The 21,488-nt window shown below is 41.2% G+C and overlaps 1 long non-coding RNA gene across 1 annotated transcript; it reads left to right on the top strand.

Moving 5' to 3' along the window:
* Positions 1 to 5,396: 5,396 nt before the first annotated feature.
* Positions 5,397 to 7,520, top strand: LOC126993090 (uncharacterized). The gene is made up of 3 exons (XR_007747345.1): positions 5,397 to 5,560; positions 6,714 to 6,847; positions 7,179 to 7,520. It is a non-coding gene; the product is annotated as an uncharacterized LOC126993090 (long non-coding RNA).
* The last annotated feature ends 13,968 nt before the right edge of the window (positions 7,521 to 21,488 follow it).

A 21,488-nucleotide genomic window follows, 5' to 3' on the forward strand; every position in this document is an offset into this window, starting at 1 on the left:
GAGTTCGGCGACGCGCTACGAAAATGATTCCACACTTGAAGACCTGCCTTATGAAGAACGACTCAGGTGACTCAACCTCTTTAGGCTGAAAAAGAGAAGCTTACGATGGGATATAATTAAAGTCTTCAAGTAACTGAGGAGGTTCAGCAACATCGAACGCTCTCTAAGTATTTTTTAGCTACAAACCAACTCAAAAACTATAAATAATTGTCTACTATTCAAGCGAGACGAGTCAGTACATACATTGGCAGGATTTTTTTCTCAAAAAGAGTCATACGCTACTGGAACAACCTTCCTATAGATCTAGTACGTGCAGGAACCATCAACTCCTTTAAAAATCACATAAACCTTTACTTCTTTGCGTCAGGAGTAAACTGATAATACTCGTACCGAAGCGCTTTGAGTGACTGTCGAGCAGATCAGATTACCAGAGCGGGCAATCTCGTAATGAGCCAATGGACTTCCTGTAGCCTATCTTTCCTTGCTTCCATGCTACCTCCTCCTCCTCCTTCTCCTCCTCCTCCTCCTCTTTTCTCTCTCTCTCACTGTCTACTTGTTTTATTTTTCTTCCTCTTTATTTATTTCGACACAATTACTCTCTCCTCCCAAATATTTTTTTGAGCTCCACCCCTTTTTGTCTTCGTTCTCAGGATTCTCTGCTTTTTTTTAATTTCTTCGCTTTTATTTTTCTCTTCACCATTATCGCCTTCTAAATTTTATCTGCCGGCATTCTCCATTTAATTTTGACAATATCTAGTATATCGCAATAATAATTAATTTCATTATATTTACGCCTCTTTTACTTTCCTTTATCTTTTTTCCTTGTTTTTGCCGCACACTCCTCCTCCTCCTCCTCCTCCTCCTCCTCCTCCCCCGCCATCAACACGTCCTCCTCTTCATTTTCTTCCTCCTCCTCCTTCTCCTCCTATCGTGAGTAGCCAGCTGTCAATACCTCCTCCTCGTTCGCCTTCTCCTCCTCCTCCTTTCTCCTCCTCCTCCTCCCTCTTCATCTCCTTCAAGCGTATCTGCATCAAAAAAAAAAAAAAAAGGAAACTTTCTTCTATCTCCTTCAAGCATCGGGCAAAAAAAAAAAAAAAAAAAAAAAAAAGACAGCTGCCTCTATTTCCGCCGAGGAGAAAACCCAGAACAGGACGGCTCCAAGTTACACTCCATTTTCTTCCCGTTTTCATTAGTACTAAGTGGGTGACTATTTTTTTTATTTCGTCACTGGTGGTGTGGGAAAAGTCAATTATGTTTGTGTTTGTTTAGCTTTTGTGGAGGGAGGGAAGGTGGGGGTAGGGGGGCAGGGTGAGGTGTATGGGGAAGGGGTTGTGTGTGGGGGAAGGGGGTTGTGTGTGGGGAGGCAGGGTAAAGTGTATGGGGAGGTTGTGTGGGGGAAGGGGTTGTGTGGGAAGGCAGGGTAAAGTGTGGGGGAAGGGGGCTGTGTGGGGAAGGGGTTGTGTGTGGGAAGGCAGGGTAAAGTGTGTGGGGAAGGGGTTGTGTGGGGGAAGGGGGCTGTGGGAAGGCAGGGTGTGTGGGGGAAGGGCTGTGTGGGGGGAAGGGGTTGTGTGTGGGGAAGGGGTTGTGTGTGGGAAGGCAGGGTAAAGTGTATGGGGAAGGGGTGTGTGTGGGGGAAGGGGTTGTGGGAAGGCAGAGTAAAGTGTGGGGAAGGGGTGTGTGTGTGGAAGGCAGGGAAGTGTGTGGGGAATAAGGGGGTCAGTGTGGGGGAAGGGATGGTGTGGGGGAAGGCAGGGGCAATGTATGGGGGAAGGGTCAGTGGGGGAAGGGTTGTGTGTGGGGAAGGTGTGGGGGAAGGGGTCAGTGTGGGATACAGGGTCAGGAAACATGGGGAAGGGGTGTGTGTGGAATAGAAGGGGTTGTAGTGGGTGTGTGGGGAAGGTCAGGGGAAGTGTGTGGGAAGGCAGTGTGCATGGGGGAAGGGGTCAAGGTGTGTGGGGAAGGGGGAAGAATACAGGAAGGTGGGGGAAGGGTTGTGTGTGGGGAAGGAATGTGTGGGGAAGGCAGTGAAGTGTGTGGGGGAAGGGGTCAGTGTGTGGGAATAATTGGGGAAGGGGTCAGTGTGTGGGGGAAGGGTGTGTGGGAAGGGCATGGGGGAATACAGGGGTTGTGTGTGGGGAAGGGCCAGGTAAAGTGTGGGGGAAGGGGTTGTGTGTGGGGAAGGAAGGGGTAGTGTGTGGGGGAAGGGGTTGTGTGTGGGGAAGGGGTCAGTGTGGGAAGGTGGAAGGTGTGGGGGAAGGAAGGGTTGTGTGTGGGGGAAGGGGTTTGCTGTGTGGGGGGAAGGGGTAACAGTGGGGGAAGGGGTTGTGTGTGTGGGGGAAGGGGTTGTGTGTGGGGGGAAGGGGTTGTGTGGGGGGAAGGGGTGTGTGGGGGGAAGGGGGTTATGTGGGGAAGGTTGTGTGTGGGAAGGCAGGGTAAAGTGTATGGGGAAGGGGTTGTGGGGGAAGGGGTTGTGTGTGGGGAGGCAGGGTAAAGTGTATGGGGAAGGGGTTGTGTGTGGGGGAGGAGGGGTAGTGTGAGTGTGTGTGTGTGTGCGTGTCTGTGTGTGTGTGTGTGTGTGTGTGTGTGTGTTATAATCCCCTACCATTTTTATATTCACAAAAAATGGTATTTTTTATTATGGTTATTAGTATCATCACTATCACTACTACTATTACTACCACTACTACTACTACTACTACTACTACCACCACCACTCTATCATTATTCGTATTATTATGAAGCGATAATAACCTAAGACACTTTTATCAGTACTAATAAGCTGCCACACATTCATCTCGTTAATGGATTTTTCTGATAATACACACTTCATTTCCTTCCCCCCCCCCCGCACGCCCCCCCACACGATTTTCATTGACGGTATTACGTCAAAAATATTAAGATGATATGATTTTGGAATAGATATTGCCACGTGGATATATATATACACTAGCACGAACACCGTCATTATCACCATGCTACAAGGCCTGCTATCATCACTATCACCACCAGGAAGTCGTAAATTATAATCAACATTACCTAAGTCTGAACAAAACAACCAACATTTTCCCGCCTAAACTGCCTCACTCGGGACTTCGTGTTGAGCGGCCAACAACAGATTTCTCCCTATGTTTTGTCCTGTTACCGGGTTTTCTCTCCTCTGTTGTGCATTAAGAGATATTGAAGACCCTGCTCGTGGACCAAAGGACAGTGAAATCACGGCAAACAAGGTAAGAATGTGGGTTGTGGGATTGTGGGTGTACCTACATTTGACTCGCCTTGAATGCAGTGATGTTAGGGAAACAGCTGGGTTTTATTTTACAGTATGACAATGCACAAGACTGTAGTTACATCACGTACGTACTACTGTACGTGTAGTACCTATATATAGCAGGGAACAGTTCCAGTTTAACTACTTATTCACTTCTACATTGGAGACCTACCTCAAAGGGTAAGACTCCTTATGCTGAACATTTTGAACTGCATATATGTGTCGCTATAGCAACGCCGCCAGCGATTTTTAATATTTAACTTTTATTTGTGAATGCTATCATGGGCGCCCCCTTGTACCCCTCAGGATAATCTAACCTAACCTGACCCCAAATTGGTCAGTTGAAATAATTTCTTGGATGTATCCCAAATTAACTGCTGTGCTTTAGTCTAGCTGTGCAAGTTGCCTGAATGTCTTAAAAACGAGACGAAACCTAATGTAACCGAAACTAGCCTGGGTATTTGTCCCACTGAGGTCCACCCTGTTGCGTATTGATTTTCTTATCTTTATAATCCTCTCATTGAATAGAACAATTTCTTCTAAGTAATCATCCGTCGCAAACTAGTAATAAGCGAGATACGATTTTTTTTAAATATTTATAGTTAAGCGTGTGAGAAGATGCGCCATTACGGCTGTCTAGGAGTCTCTTGGCTGCTGTGTCCCTTCCTCACATGACACTGGGCCTGCGCGAACTCTTGCAGGAAATTCCTAGACTCCTTCAGCCAATCACCGCCCCTTTTTATTTCTATCAGCCAGTGACATCGTGTCTAGCATCTTCATTCCCTCCCGCTTCATTTTCAAATTCAGTTCCGCTATATGGCTTCCTTGTGTGCCAAATGTCCTAGCTCCGCCTCGTATCTCCAATGATGAGGACTATGATTCAGACGAATGAGATGAGCCAGGTTAGGATACAAAGCGTTAAGTTATGTTACGTTACGTTAGTCTAGGTTCAGTTAGGTTATGTTGTTAGGTTTAGTTAGGTTAGGTTGTGTTTGGTGTTTGTTTATTAGTTTCTCATTCGTGAAATTCAGGATGCAATGGTTATTAATGTTTACATGTGATTGCAATATTAATTTCTGCCGAGAATCATTGGTTTCCATTCCCTCACCTCCGGAGGTAATAGCAATAAAACTAATGATTTCTGACAAAATCAATATTGGAATCACATGTAAAATAATAACCATTGCATTCTGAAATTCTTTAGTGAAAAGACAGGGTGGACCTCAGTGATAATTACCCTAACCTGACCTAACATAACCTAACTGGGGGATACCAAGAAGCTATTTCCGACTGGTAAATGCAACTGATAATGAGATTTAAATGATCAGAATGTTTAAATCCATTGGTAATGTATTGTTATAAACTGCCATTAATAATACCTTTTTTCATAGTCTCCATGTCTGATTTTGTCTTGATGACGCTAAAGTTCTCTAAGAAACAATGGGTAAAACATAAGGTACTATAGGTTCCGCCGGAGGTCAATTATATGGGAGACTGAACATATTCTATTGCAATAAGCATGAAATTGATATTTCCAGAATGTGGAAAGAGCAGTGTGGCTGGAGGGCAGAAAAGAAGAGGAGTGTGGTACCATCTACCTGGATAGTTGAAGGCAGACAGATTTTATATTGGCCATCATAAGTTGATGCTCACAATGCCTTAACTAGTCGAGAAGACCCAGACCCCAAATCATGGAGAAAATTTCCATTGATAAAAGTAAAAATAGCTTCTGGTAAGTAATGCATATTGTATTGACCACAACTGTAAAGCATTGGTAACTGTACTTCATCGGTTCCTTAGCCAAAATTTTATATGAAGTACTACAGTACGCCATCAGTAACGAAGAGGTTAAGGCAGATCGAAAAGATCCTCCCTTATCTGGAAACTCTGCATATCCAATCCAACAAATCTCTGGCCCCATTAATCCAAATACAGGAGGGATTAATGTAATCACTTTCAGTTGTCTTAATTTCTTCCCTCCGTAAAATATATGATCTGTCATTTTTCGCAATAGGGTTAATATACCTGAGGAGTAACACTTTTAAGGGTTTGGAAGTTTAAAAAGTTATTGAGTCATGTTTGCAGTGAAAACCTGAAATAGACAAGCATTTAAATGGGTTTCAGACAGTTACGAGGAATGTGAGCAGTACCAGCTGACATCAGCAGTAGACGGTGACAGAAGCAGCAGTGACCTGGATGGGGAAGACGGTTTGACCTTGCGTGATAGGAAGAAACGTATGAAGAAAGCTCTGCCAAAGGACTTTGTTAGTAGTCAGGATTTGGATTGTCCACGTAAGTCTGTATTCAGTTACTGACATTTGCAAGCATGCATAAGGTTTTTCTAGACAAAAATATGTACCTACATACATACACTATCTTCTACTCATGCTCATCCCTATACTGTCCAAACCCCTTATGCAAGAGTTAACCAGCATTTTCACTCTTTCATCCCTCACGCTGGTAAACTCTGGAACAATCTTCCTTCATCTGTATTTCCTCCTGCCTACGACTTGAACTCTTTCAAGAGGAGGGTATCAGGACATCTCTCCACCCGAATTTGACCTTGCTTTTGGACACCTCTTTTGTTTCTTTTTTAGAAGGAGCGAGTAGCGGGCTTTTATTTTTTTAGTGTTTTCTTTTTTGTGTGCCCTTGAGCTGCCTCCTTTGTTGTAAAAAAAAAAAAGACATTATATATATATATAAATATATATATATATATATATATATATATATTTATATATATATATATATATATATATATATATATATATATATATATATATATATATATATATATATATATATATATATATATATATATATATATATATATCAAGGGTGTTCTGCAGAAAGGGGTAGCCAAGACAAGACATACGACTTCACATTCACACTCATTCACACCTCTAATCTTCATTCTCATGCACTCAAAACTGTTCTCCATTCGCTTCTGTAACGCACAATCACTCTACTGCTATGCTCTAGTGTCCCCTTCCCTTAACTGCCTCCTTCACACTATCAATCCATCCCTTTCGCGGCCGCCCTCTCAGATTCCTACCCTCCTGTTTGAACGTACTATCTTCTTCACCAACCTGTCATCCTCCATTCTTTCAATATGACCAAACCATCTCAGCACACATTGCTTTGCTCTTCCTGCCAAATCTCTCACAACACCTGTTCTCCTTTTCACTTCCTCATTCCTGACTATCCATCCATTATATTATATATATATATATATATATATATATATATATATATATATATATATATATATATATATATATATATATATATATATATATATATATATATATATTATGTATTCTGTATTATGTATATGTCAATGTGTATTTGCTTTATTATAGGTTTGCAGTAGATAAGCATATTTGAATTATTAGATATTACCATAGTAAATTTTGTTTTGTTAACAGCTATTATTTTTTCACAGACTTTGCCTCAGGGCCATCTTTACAAGTAACAGTTGCTCCCCCCCCACCACAAAAGGTTGTCCCATACAACCATCAACACAAAGGCTTGCCAAGTGCAGCAAGAAAAAAATCTGAAAAGACATAATTCTGACAGGTAAGATGTAGCTGTATTCTACAACTAATTTCTTAATGTGATCATGACCTGATGTACAGAAACGAATGCAGTCCAAATGCAGTAAAGGGTCATATTACTGTATTTTATATAGGATGAGGTCATCTATGATGTGATCTCAATCTGAGATGAATATAGTATGACAAAATGTAGCTGTGAATCTATCTATCTATATATTGAGGCTGTTTCCATAAAAGGAGTGACTCCACGCTCTCCAAAACCACAAATCTCCTGAACTGTGGCCCATCACCGGATGCAGTTTAATGTCCGACCAGGATAATTACTAATATTTCCTATTACATATATTTCACAGATGTGAAAGTAACCGGCAAAAGAAGAGTAGTTACCAACAGCAAGATGAAGGCAGTCAGCCTGATACCCTACATATAGCTAGCAGCAGTGGCAGTCAACACGGCAGATTGGACCTGCACGACAACCACAGCCTAAGGAACAGATCTGACCGACAGACGAGACATGACAGCAGTGACCAACAAAGCAGACATGACAGCAACGATTGACACAGCAGACATAACAGCAGCGATTACACAGCAGACATGACAGCAGCGATTACACAGCAGACATGACAGCAGTGACCGACACAGCAGACATGACAGCAGTGACCAACACAAAAGACATGACAGTCGTGGCCGACGCAGCAGACATGACAGCAGTGACCGACACAACAGACATGATAGTCAAGACCGACACAACAGACATGACAGCAGGACGCAGCAGGCATGACAGTCGTGACCGACACAACAGACATGACAGTCGTGACCGACAACACAGAAATGACAAGTGACCAACGCGCAGCAGACATGACAGCAGTGACCGACAAGGGAGCGATTGGATTCAGAATCTGTCTAGTGAAGACCTTGATGATGTTCAACCCTTGAACCAAGGAGAAAACCGTCAGAGTGGATTTCCTATGGATTGGGCGAGTAAGTTGAAAAGTTTTTGTGCACTGAGTAGTACTCAAGTGTTTTAAACAATGAACAGTGTAGTGCTTTTAATTAGGTGTTCCAATTCTTCTTGTATGAATATATTGTAAATGTACTGAGTTATGTTGTCCTAACAGTTTTACGTCCTTTCTGGTTGCATTCATTGTGATAACAATTTTCGGTAACCTGACATTACAGTGAGTGTACCAAAGTCCTGCTGTCTTTCACTTAGTGGCACCACTCATCATCTACCTGCAGGTTCCAAAGATTACACAAGTGTCCTATACCATGTACTTACAGCATCATGCCTGATTGTAATTTACAATGCTATAATTTTCACAATGCATCCTGTAAATACTTTTTTTATAAATGTCCAAAAGTATAAAAATTAATGGAGATGTAGCAACAATGTAACATGCCAGGGCTTTGTAAAGTATTACAATACTGAAAGTCTAAATATTATTGTTCAGCTTCTCTAGCCATTCCTTGTTCACAGGGCAAAGAGACTATCTTCAGATCACAGTCAAGCTTAACTTTAAAGGCATATGCAAACCCCCTCCCCACTTTATCTTGGACAGATGAGAAAAGCAAATTATAGACAGTGATGGATTTATAAAACATGATTGAGGATTATACTTAACCATGCTTAGGGATACTTTATTTCAGTTAACAAATCTGAAGGAATTTAACTGCATGTATGGAAATTTCCATGTAATTACTGCAAAAATCATTATCAATAGATTATTATTGGATTTGTGTTGCAATTTGTAAAGGAGTTATGATATTAAGTTAATAAATTATTAGCATTAATCTGTATAATATAGGTACTAGTTCATATAAATATTTGGTGGAGAGTGGATTGTTAATTTGTGAGGGTATGCGTAAGTAGGAAGATTCAATAAGTAAGAGTGTAGCTATAAATAATTTCCACACCATAATTGATATGGTTCACTCACTCAGATTCACCACATTTGGATAACAATACCTGAGGAGGATTGAAATATTGCCTGTTCTAAAATGTCAAGTGTATGTTACAACTTCTTTTCCTCACTATTTTTTCCAGAATTCCAGAGGCGAGTCATTCATTTGTTGCTGGATATGAGGACCTCTTTGCATACTCTTACTGGCTCTACACCAAGTGACAATGATATATCAGTTCAACAGCTGGACTCTATGGAGGATGCAGAGGCATTTGAAAATGAATAGTGAACACCCTCTCTTCGCAAAGAAATGACAGAAAAATTTGTCCATATAGGTGGAATTTCAGTGAAGGATATGATATCAAAGGTATTGTGCAGCATTATGTCGAAGAAGCTGATGTGTAAGTACAACATGTATGGACAACGGGGCAAAGTAGCTTTTAAAAATACAAGATTGTGCAGTGTCATCACAGACTGTTATGAAGAAATTCAGAGATGTGAGTTTAAAAGAAATACAGAAGATGATTGCAACAAAATTGTGTAATGCCCCAAAAATGAAGTAAAGTGGAAACTAAATCATGTAGGGTAGTGGGCAAATAGTGATGCTGGGTCAGGGGATACCATAAAATCAGGTAACTTCAGACATTTTTTAGGGTTTTGGCCTATAAATTCTTGTAGAACTACACTATTTGAAACCTGTCCTTACTGTGAAAACTGTTCTTTGATCTGTCCAACAGTTTGGTTAGACTCAGGAAAACTGTTGATACCCACATTTTTATTCCAGGTACGGTGTGCAAAAAAATGTAGCAACAAGATGTGTATTCTCAAAGCATGAACAGAAATTTGTATTAGTAATTAAGAGCCACTCCTGTAATATCAAGGCATACTGTGTAGAACAGTCCTTGAGTTAGGGCTGAGGAGGTAAAACTAAAATCTGAAATCTGACTCCTTTATTTTGAAATAACTGCCACAAAATGGTTGTTGATAATGAAACTGGCTTTATAATGCTACCAAGAACTCGGCTGGAGTCGGAGTCATGGTAACTTTACTGACTCCTTCTGTGACAATATTCAATACTCATATTGTTTGTGTGGCTCAGTCACCCCTCACCATTATCCAGTTTTCTGTAACCCACTGTTTACATTCTCGAAGAATCCGCTGTGTAACGGCTCGGAGACGGAATACAAAGCACAGGCCACGGGCGTATCATTGTCCTTATATAATGCACGCTACTACACATAACCATTACGCTTAAAACATGGTGGCAGCGGTAAAAAGTGACACAATCCCTTCGGACACCTATAACAGCAGCGCAGCGGCGAAAGACGTGTTCCAAGCTCGTGAAATGTGTTGAAGAGAGTGACGCCCAACCCTGGTGATACGAGGAGCGGCGGTGCAAGAATCTGGTGAGCCAGCAATATCATTTCTCTGGAGGACACAGGGAGTGAAAGTGAAGATGGCTGTCTCTGCACTGAACGCCCCAGGCAAGATACACCTCGCAGGCAACTCCGATCAAGCATGGAAGACCTTCAAACAGAAATTTGACCACTATGTGCTTGCTGCAGGGTTTAAGAAGAGATCTGATGAGGAAAAAGTGGCCTTACTTCTAAATCTAGGTGGGGATGAGCTGCTTGATATCTACAATTCTCTTGAGTTCCCTACACCAGATGCTAGTGGGACTGACCCTGCTAAGACTTTAACCACTGTCCTTGGCAAGTTCGACGCCCACTTTGCTCCAAGGAAGACAACGCTGATTGACAGGTACAAATTCCACAAGTGTCTGCAGCTGAGTGGAGAAACTTTTGAAGCATTCATAACAAGGCTCAGAGTTTTGGCAAAAGACTGTGATTTTAAGATTGAAAAGGACGACCTACTGCGAGACCAGCTGGTGTTTGGCTGCCGAGACGATGCACCCGGGAGAAGTTTTCCGAGAAGAAGACCTAACCCTACAACAAGCAGAGAAGATCGCCGCAGCACATCAAGCATCACAGAAGCAGATGTCGATCTACAAGGATGGCGCGCAAGAGCCTGTTCACAGAGTCTCACACAAGCCAACCAACAAGCCCAATCAAGTGAAACAAGCTGCAAAGCCTGAAACTTCACCTACACCCAAGCAACTGAAACCCTGCAAATTCTGTGGCACCAAGCACGTCTGGAAGAAAGAAGAATGTCCAGCATACGGCCAGACATGCAGCAAGTGCAACCGGAAGAATCATCTGGCAACAAAATGCAGAGGAAAACACGACAAGCAAAGGGACCAGCAAGGAATTCCGTTCATGGTGTACAAGATGACGCTGACGATGACCCTGAGGTGCAGTACGTGATGAAGGTATCTGACCGACACAACAACAAGGTGATCATGGCATCTATGTTGGTATGTGACAAACAAGTTGCTTTCCAAGTTGATTGTGGTGCTAGTGTCAATACCATTCCTAGACATATGATCCCAAATATTCAGTTGCAACCCTGTAACACTGTTTTATATATGTATAACTCTACCAAACTACATCCATTGGGTAAATGCAGAATTGTCATTGTCAATTGTAGGACTAATACCAAACATTCAGTGGAGTTTGGTAGTAGAAGAAGATGTTACACCAATTCTGGGTAAAAGAGCATCTGAGCAGATGAACTTGATTACAGTAAATTATGAGAACATCAGTATAGTAAGTGATTCCTTTGCTAATTACTATGATGTATTTGCATCAGACCTTGGCAAACTACCTGGTGTTGTGAAATTAACCTTGAGTTCTAATCCAAGTCCAGTGTCAGTACAGTCATGCAGAGTACCGATCAGCATTAAGCAGAGAGTCAACAATAAGCTAAGAGAACTTGAAAGAGCCAGTCATTGCCAAAGTTGATGAACCAACAGAGTGGGTAAGCCGCATGGTTGTTGGAAGTAAAAAATCTGGTGACATAAGGATTTGCATTGATCCACAAGCATTAAACAAAGACTTACAAAGGGAAATGCATCCTCTTCCAATAATTGATGATGTGCTGCCTAACCTGTCAAAGGCTAAAATATTCTCTAAATTTGATCTTAGGAACGGCTACTGGCATTGTGTTTTGGATGAACAATCCAGCTACTTGACAACATTCCAAACACCACTAGGGAGATATAGATGGTTGAGACTACCTTTTGGTTTAGCTGTCAGCAGTGAAATTTTTCAAAAAAGATTGAATACAGCATTAGAAGGTTTACAAGGAGTTGTGTGTGTAGCTGATGATATATTAGTTTATGGTTCTGGTGACACTGATGATGAAGCACATACTGATCACGATAACAATGTACGCAAGTTGCTAGAAAGATGTAGGAATCAGGGCATCAAGTTAAATACTTGCAAGACTGAGCTGAGAAAGTCTGAGATATCTTTTTTAGGCCATAAGATTTCTAAAGATGGACTAAAGCCTGACCCAGATAAAATAGCTTCAATTGTCAGCATGAAAGCCCCACAAAATGTGGTGGAGGTACAGAGACTCACTGGTATGGTTAACTATTTAGCAAGGTTTCTACCCCAATTATCTGACATATTGGAACCCATTCGTCGTCTAACCAACAAAGACGTAGATTGGCAGTGGGGACCAGCTCAAGACACAGTCGGTGACTTCCGCCCCAGTTCTCACTTACTATGACCAGACTAGACCACTTGTTTTACAGTGCGATGCAAGTCAGACAGGTTTAGGTGCAGCATTGATGCAGGATGGTAAACCCATTTCCTATGCCAGCAGAGCTTTGACCCCTACAGAGACTAGATATGCTCAGATAGAAAAGGAAATGTTAGCAGTTGTTTTTGGACTTACCAAGTTTCACCAATATACTTTTGGGAGAATGACTAAAGTAGTGAGGATCACAAACCTTGCAGTCAATCATCCGGAAGCCTCTTGATCGAGCTCCAAAGCGTTTACAAGGAATGCTACTCAAAGCTTTTCAGTATAACTTTGAATTAGAATACCTGCCAGGCAAAGACATGCACATAGCAGATTTGCTGTCCAGGCAACATCTACCAAATAATGAAGGCGGTCAAATGTTTGAAAGCATTAACATGATATCCCTTTTGCCCATTAGACCTGAACGTCTAGAGAAAATAAAGCGAGCAACTGCGGATGATGAGACAATGAATTTGCTTTTACAGACAATAATCACAGGATGGCCTGAGGCAAAAGATGACATTGCAAATCAATTATTGCCATATTTCAACTCTAGAAGTGAGTTATCTGCACAAGATGGTCTCATATTCAAAGGAGAAAGGGTTGTCATTCCTCGTAAATTGCGTGGCGAGATCAAGAAGGCAATACATTCCTCTCATACGGGAGTGGAAGCATGTCTAAGGCGAGCAAGAGAATGTGTTTACTGGCCAAGCATGAATGCTGAAATTAAAGAATATATATCCCAATGTGAAACATGTCTTAAATTCAGCAACAAACAGCAGAGAGAAACTCTAATGTCACATGAAGTAACTGACAGACCATGGGAGAGAGTAGGAGGACTTATTTGAGTTGGGTAATCAACATTTTCTTGTAACTGTGGACTACTTCAGTAATTTTGGGAAATTGATGTTAACTTCTGTCAATACAATAGCAGTCATCAAGAAGTTAAAAGCTCATTTTGCTAGATATGGCATACCATCAGTTTTGTTAGTGATAATGGACCACAATTCATTAGCAAAGAGTTCAGTGATTTTGCAGTCCAATATGATTTTGAACACAGGACATCAAGCCCCAAATATCCTCAGTCCAATGGAATGGCTGAATCTGCTGTAAAGACAGCCAAGAACTTGATTAAGAAAGCACTAGCAAGTAAAAGTGATCCTTATTTAGCCATTTTAGACTACAGAAATACCCCATCTCAAGATATGGAATTGAGTCCAGTACAGCGTAGTTTAGGTAGAAGGACGAGAACATTACTACCCACAACAGCTGAGCTCCTAAAACCAAGTGTTTCATTGGAAAAGAAGAAGAGAAGACTGAAGAACCTGAAAAGTGCGTGGTACTATGACAAGGTAGCAAAAGATCTCACACCACTGAGTGAAGGTGATGCAGTTAGGATCCAACCAACCTCATTAGGAGACTCGGTGTGAGACGAGGTACAGTTCACAAACGGTTAGATGAGAGATCATATGACATTGAGACTGACTTAGGAATTCTTAGACGCAACAGACAACATCTCAGAAAGACTAATGAACAGAATTTGAATGATGTCGTAGATGACAGCTCTGTGAATGTTAAGTCAGATCTACCGAGCACAGACACACTTGTTTCTGACTCCAGACAAAAACACACACATATGCCAAAAGGAGACATACAAGAAACAGGTCAAACAGGTCAAATCCCCGGAAACACCATGAGAGCAACGCGAGGTGTTCTTCCATCTAAATTTAAGGATTTTATAGTCAGTAAGTGAACACTATATGTATCTCATGTATGTATTGCTCTAAGATACCTCATGTATTAGTTACCATACCTCATGCAATTTTGTATTTTAGTTGTTAAGGAATATACATCTCAAGTAACTGATACTTTATGTATTAAGGAATATACATGTACTAAATATTTGTTCAAACGTAAACAATGTATCACATATGAATTGCTTTCATTTTTTAAAAGAAAAGGGATGTGACAATATTCAATACTCATATTGTTTGTGTGGCTCAGTCACCCCTCACCATTATCCAGTTTTCTGTAACCCGCTGTTTACATTCTCGAAGGATCCGCTGTGTAACGGCTCGGAGACGGAATACAAAGCACAGGCCACGGGCGTGTATCATTGTCCTTGTATAATGCACGCTACTATACATAACCATTACGCTTAAAACATGTACAGCTCTATAGGGAGAAAGCAGCCATCATCAAGGAAAATTTTTCCGACAATGGCTGCTCTGCTGAGGCGAAGGCTTGGGGCAGCATTGTCTCTCGCCTAGCGGCACTCCACCCTGGCTTCAGTAGGTGCATAAAACAGTGCCAGAGACGCTGGTAAGCTGTTATGCAGGAAGCAAAAGCTAAAATTAGTGCCTACCAAAAGGCCAGGAATGGAACAGGTAAGATTTTTCTTGAAATAAAATGGTATTCATGAAGTGCAAGGAATGGCTAACAAGCAAAGTGACAGTCCTGTAAATTTCAATGCTTATTAAGTGCTTGATGGAAATAACATTTGTAATGTATTGCCTTTCTTTTCAATCAAGGAATTCAATTGACTTAGCCTTGCACTCATGTACAAATATATATATATATATATATATATATATATATATATATATATATATATATATATATATATATATATATATATATATATATATATATATATATATATATATATATATATATATATATATATATATATATATATATATATTCTTCTAGGTGGTGGCCTTCCGCCTAAACCCCTCGGGGAGTTAGAGGTCATCATCGCTGATGTGCTGGGAGAGGGGAACGTCTCAGTCAGTTTTGTTGACAGGACAGTGGTGGACCCTTTTCCACTTGACACTGACGATGTTCCCGAAAATGGGTGGGTAAATAAAACTTTAGTCATGCATAAATATTTACAGAGCCCTTACATGCCAAAGTGCCGCCCCAGCAAAGTTCTCAGTGACTCCCCCCCTCCCCCCAATCACCACTTCCCACCTCCACCACGTACCTTTACTGCCTATGACCCTAATTTGGGCAATGGGATTATTGGATACCGGTATACATAATAAAAGATGTTTTTGCTGTCTGTGCCGTATAATTAAGTGAAATTTTAAAAATTATTTTTTCATAAATAATAGGAAAAAGCATTCATCAGACTGCAGTGTGGTTGTTATTGTTATTTTCTGAAAAATATTGATTTTAAAATAATTTTGTCAGCCTTGTGGGCGGCAGGTTCAGGCTAGAATTGCCGCCCCCCCTAAAAGTGCCACCCCTGGCTTCCCCCCCCCCATGTGAGGGCTCTGAATATTTACTAAACGTTATTTGTACAATCATTAGTAAAATTTATTATTTCCGTTCCTTGATGATCGTCGTATTTGTCTACTTTAGCTTGTTTGTATGATACACTGATTTGTTATAATTTAGGAATTCTGTACCAACTTTTTATTAAGGTTACAAGCAGACAATATGGATTAACCTAAAATGTCTTATAGGTGTCATTTATTTGTACTACATGTATTGCTTTATGAAGTGTGTCTCATAATTATGTCTGACATTACTTCGTCATTACAAAAATAAGAATAAACATTCTTAAATCCAAATGTACAAAAATATTACTCTAACATGTACATGACATTTCCAAATGATTTATTAGTTGCGTTAGTTCATTTTACTGAGAAATGCCTTTGTCAGGTAGATTGTAGATTTAAAGTTCTCCAAAATAGGTATCGCTGTTACTGTTGAAAATAATTTGCTTTCCTTTTAGAAAACTGCAGTACACAAGGAGGAGGTATTGCTCTCCATCTCCTAAAGTCCACAGTTTTCTGCTTAAAGTATTATTATAGAATACTGTTACATATTATTATTATTATTATTTACCCAATACTATCATGCTGCTTTATGCAGTCCATATTAGGGCAATCATGTAATCAAACAGTGAGGAACAATGTGTACAGAAATTTATTCAATTGCTATTGAGAGCTGACTTGATAATGTGTTGAGACATCCTTCCTAGTAATAATAAAAATAAAACGGTCTATTAAGTGATTGCAGCTGTAAAGCTGAAAATATACATGTTTAAAATACAAATTTTGAAACATATTTGAAAAAAATGGGAAATTACAATATGAAAGGGGTATAGGAGGTCAAAAAAGGGTCAGGTCGCCGCTGATGGCAGAGGTGCAGGTAGAGGCGGCTGAACAGAGTTCTCCCAGCAGCATGATGGTCGGGCTGGTGTACCTCGGGGCACCTGGTACGTCGGCTGGATAGTAAGGCCGCGTCGATGTCACACTGACCATTTCTAAATTTCAGTGTCTTCACGGCACCACAAACGCATAGCACTCACTGTCTGTCACCATGATTAAGCTTGATGTCACAATAGTTTCTTACGATGTTGGGTTTTTGATGAAAAGGGAGAGGGGAATGGAGGGGCAGGGGAGAGGCCAACAGGCTGGCCCCGGGCTACTCCATTCGGAGCGCCGTGACCCACGTCTGACCTCGGTCAGGTCTGCTTACTCGTGAACAATGCTACAGTAGTTGTCCTTAACGACGTAGGCATTACGTACTGAACAGCAGAACACCAAAGAAATGACCTCTGGAACACACACTCCTTTCCTGCAAAAGTTTTTCAACATAAACTGTATTGTTTCCATAAATGGGATGTAAGTCAAATAACACAAAAAATTATGAGTGCAGGTACTGATGGATGTATTTTTGCCAGGAGTCTTCAGGTGGATGTCACACCACCTGTCCCTCCCCAACCCAGCACAGACACACCTCAAACCACCACCACACCACCACCAGTAGTTCCTGCCGCTGCAGCTTCCTCCAGTACACCAGTTGGGACCTGCACCATGTTGGTGGATGAGGAGGAGCTGCAGTTCATCCACCTGAAGAGGGAACTTGATCTGCAGGCTTCAGAGTTACAACTGGAAATAAAACAGGCAGAATTAAAAAAAATTAAACAACTGAAAATTTAAAAGTACAAAAAACCCTACTCGAACTACAAGTAAAAAAACTAATGTAACACGCAATACACTCCACCGTGCTGCTACCACCCCACACACTCCACCCTGTCTCTCCTCTCTTTGCAAAATCCATCCTGTTTCTCACACACTCCATCCAGCCTCTTCTCTCCGTCACACACTCCACCATGCCTCTACTTTCCTTCACACACTCCACCCTGCCTCTACTTTCCTTCACACACTCCACCCTGCCTCTACTTTCCTTCACACACTCCACCCTGCCTCTACTTTCCTACACACACACCACCCTGCCTCTACTCCTTCACACACCTCACCCTGCCTCTTCTCTCCAACACACTCCACCCTGTCTACCCTGCCGGTACTCTCTTCTACATTAGCTTTCCTGTAATATATTTTCCTTAGGATATCCATTATGTAGTTTTCCTACATAGCTATTTATTAAAAAGGAATTTATTTATTTATTTATTGTTAAAAAGGAAATCATTTATTGCTTCATATTAGAAAAAAAGTAAAGGCAATCATGAGTATATTGGGTGTTTTAAACCATACATACTGGTGAAAATTTCTACCAAATACTGTAATAAATTTATTTGAATACTGAGTATATAGCTTCTGCATTTATTAGTGAATTTGTAATACATATATATATATATATATATATATATATATATATATATATATATATATATATATATATATATATATATATATATATATATATATATATATATATATATATATATATATATATATATATATATATATATATATATATATATATATATATATATATTTATATATATATATATCAAATCCACACACAATTGTATTACAAACACACATACTTGGAAGTAGGTGTGGAATTAACCTGTTGATGGGTCGGGAAGCCTCACACAGCTGCACGAGGCTGAAGTTGGGGTCTGTCACTGCAACAAAAATTGGAACATTGCAACAGTAAGATTCTTTAAATGAAAATTTAAAATTGAATACTGAGCAGCATGGAAAGATACAGGCAGATACACAAAACATTTTATTTTGATATTTGTAACTTACATGAAGTGAAGTTGACAAACTCATCCCTGTAGCGCAGACCTTCCCGAACTCGTCCAGGTACAGGTGGTAGCGGGACAGGTGAGTACTCATGAAGAAGTGCACCATCACCCTCGTCCTCTCCTTCCTCGGGTACAGGGAGGCGTCTGTCTTTGCAGATGTTGTGCAAAAATAGCACACACCTACAGATAGAGTTAATATTAACAAGTAATAAAAATTATTGTTGTGTAGTGGACGATACAGTATTGAGATGTGATCATCACTTGATTGTCTACATACCTGTGTTATTCTACACACATATGCAGGAGGGCTGACTCTGATTTCACCATGGAGCACATGAAATCTCCACTTCCACTGGCCAATCCCCTTCTCCACTGTGCTCCTTGTCCTTTTGTGTGCTCTGAAATTTTTAGTTAATGACAATGTAGTGATACTGTAAAAATTGCTTTTGCAACTGAACTTAAAAACAACTTTCGGATAATTTTAAGAATAGCAGCTCCTAGCGGGTGCGCATAAAGGGCACGGTATGGTGGTAATTACAACATTACTAGCACATACGACGGGATTTTGACAAGTGGTCAGGCGTGTTTGTCACAAGGGGTGTATTTCTCCACGCGGGCCTCACGATTTTTTCCAAGTCGATGGGCGATGAGACTGGCTTGCAGGAGGCTGGTGGAATCCATATGTTTGTTTGTGTGTGTGCAGGTACTGTGACGTACTGTCACGTACGAATTCTGCAGCTTTTCACACTTGTAGGGTTAGGAAGGGGAGGACAAGGGAAGAACGAATTATACACGAAAAAATGTGTATGTAATTTATTACGCGTCTTTCTGCCTTCAGACAAGGCATGACACTCTTGCCCTAATTTATTACATTGAAAATGAAGTTGAAATCTAAGCCATAACATAATCTGCTTGGGTTCTCATTGAAGAGCATTGCCCCAAATTTAGGGATTTTTTTCACGTTTAGGGATATTCGGGTTTCCTCACCTGCAGCTTGGATACCTTAAATTCCTCACCTCCGTCACTTCTGTCTGTGTCATGGCATTGGAAAGGTGTACCGACTGCGATTTTGGCCTCATTGACTTCTGCTTGCGGTACTCCGGGAAAGCAAGAGACTTGCTTGACTTGTGTGTTCGCCACAAACAATATCGAGCGGTTGTGGAGGGAAGCAAAGAGAAAAGTGCCCCTCTTTGGCAGGAGGAAGAAGCACTTTGTGGGGTACCTTGCAAGGTGCATGTTTCTTATGGCCATTAATGACCCTAACAAACGCTTGCATGTCTTCCTTCAAGAGGCAGCTGCACTATATAACCCCTGTAACCGCCCACAGGAGACGCATGCCGCATCTACTTCCTCTTAATTTTGTAAGTATTTCTGAGGCCATTCTATATTTTTTGTTGTTAGGTTGTAAAGTTCGGTTGGGGTAATTTAAGAATGGGGGGGGGTCCAGAGGGAGTCGAGAGGGGGTAGTTAGCTGTTAGGTCGTAAGGTTCGGTTGGGGTAGTTTAAATATATTCGACATGCAGTGTGGCCCATCAAAAAATTATGCGACGCGGGATAGATTGGGAGGGGGGTCACTAAGCTTGCCATCCAATGACACGCCCGACACTCGTCAACAGACCGGCTGCGGCGGCTGCCAAGTTATATTGGAATAGATTACAAGAGCAAGCGTTAGGGACTTTAATTACTTTCGACAGGGGAATTTTTCTGGGGAAATTGTGGGGGCCAAATTTTCAGTGATTTGGGCTTCCCCCCCCTAAACTCAGCTTCCCCACAGGTATCCAGGCTTGTCTTGGGGGTAGGGGGCTGGGGTGGTGGAGGGAATGGAGCCGCTATTCTTAAGATTTATCAAACTTTCCTTTAAGAAAGTCATGTTTCACACTAAGTTCATTAACCCTACCTATATTACATTTTCCCCCTCATAGACTAGTATGTACTAGCAATACTGAAATTACAAAAAGATCAAGCCTAACTGTAACAACCTAAAATGGCAGCAACCTTTTCTAGACAATGCCTTGTCAAGTTTCAAATTAGCAATGCAACGTCATGGGACAACAATATTGTTTCTGTAAGATTTATAATCCTGCAGTTAAGGGTTGTTATGCTAGATTTTTCTAGTGAACATACAAGGGGTTTTAAGGAGAAGTAAAACACAGCCATGATTGGAAAAAGGATGAATGTATAAGAGCACTGTTAGCTAATCATAATATTGTTACCCAACTTAGCTAATTTTCCTACATTAGTGTAGTTTGCATGGCCTAAGCCTGAAATGATAAGCAATGATGAAAGATATTACGGCAATCCTATCACAAAGTGTTCCCTATTGTCTCAGCTCCTCTACATGCGCTGGGCTATGTTGCCAGTAATGCATTTTCTGCTGGTGTTACCACAATATATATATAATGGGTTAGGTTAGGATGAGTAGAACGGTCAGCACGCAGGGAGGGTGGACGTGCCGCCTCTCTTCCCTAACTGAACTTCTGCCTATTATTATTGGTGTTGTGTCTCGCCATGCCACCCAAGCTTTCAAAATACCCTGGTCCTGCTGGCCACTCGTCGAGAACTCCAAAGCAAGATGGCACTATCCTGAAAACAAAAGGACTGGTTGGTACTCGATCCCAGAAAGGAGGGGACCCTGATCAGCTGATCATGGTGGCACGCCGGTATCAACTCGTACTGATGGTCAACCTGGTTGGTCTGTTGTGTCTCCTTGTGGTAGCTGTGAGGTTGCTGTTGGTCAAGATGGCATTGGATGTGATAAATGTGATAATTGTTTTCATCCTAGTCCACTGTGTATGGGGGTATCTGATCGTGTGATTGATGTCATTCGTGAGGCAGGAGGTGCTGGGGTTGAATATGTTTGTACTCAGTGTAGGGCTCATCCTATGGTTGCTGGAGCTGGTAAGGATTCCTCAGGTGACCCAGCTTTAGCTCAACTCTTTGTAATGGTGAGATCCTTGAGCTCAGCAATTACTAAACTAACAGAAAGGGTGGACTCTCTTGCCTCGCATTCATCTTCTGCCTCTCCGACTCAGGTTACCTCTGGGGATGATTTGAGAATGTCTATTCGGGAGGAAATAGTAGAGATGGACGAGAGAAGAAAA

This window comes from Eriocheir sinensis, unplaced genomic scaffold (genome assembly GCF_024679095.1).
Source record: "Eriocheir sinensis breed Jianghai 21 unplaced genomic scaffold, ASM2467909v1 Scaffold558, whole genome shotgun sequence".
In the NCBI taxonomy this organism is placed as follows: domain Eukaryota; kingdom Metazoa; phylum Arthropoda; class Malacostraca; order Decapoda; family Varunidae; genus Eriocheir; species Eriocheir sinensis.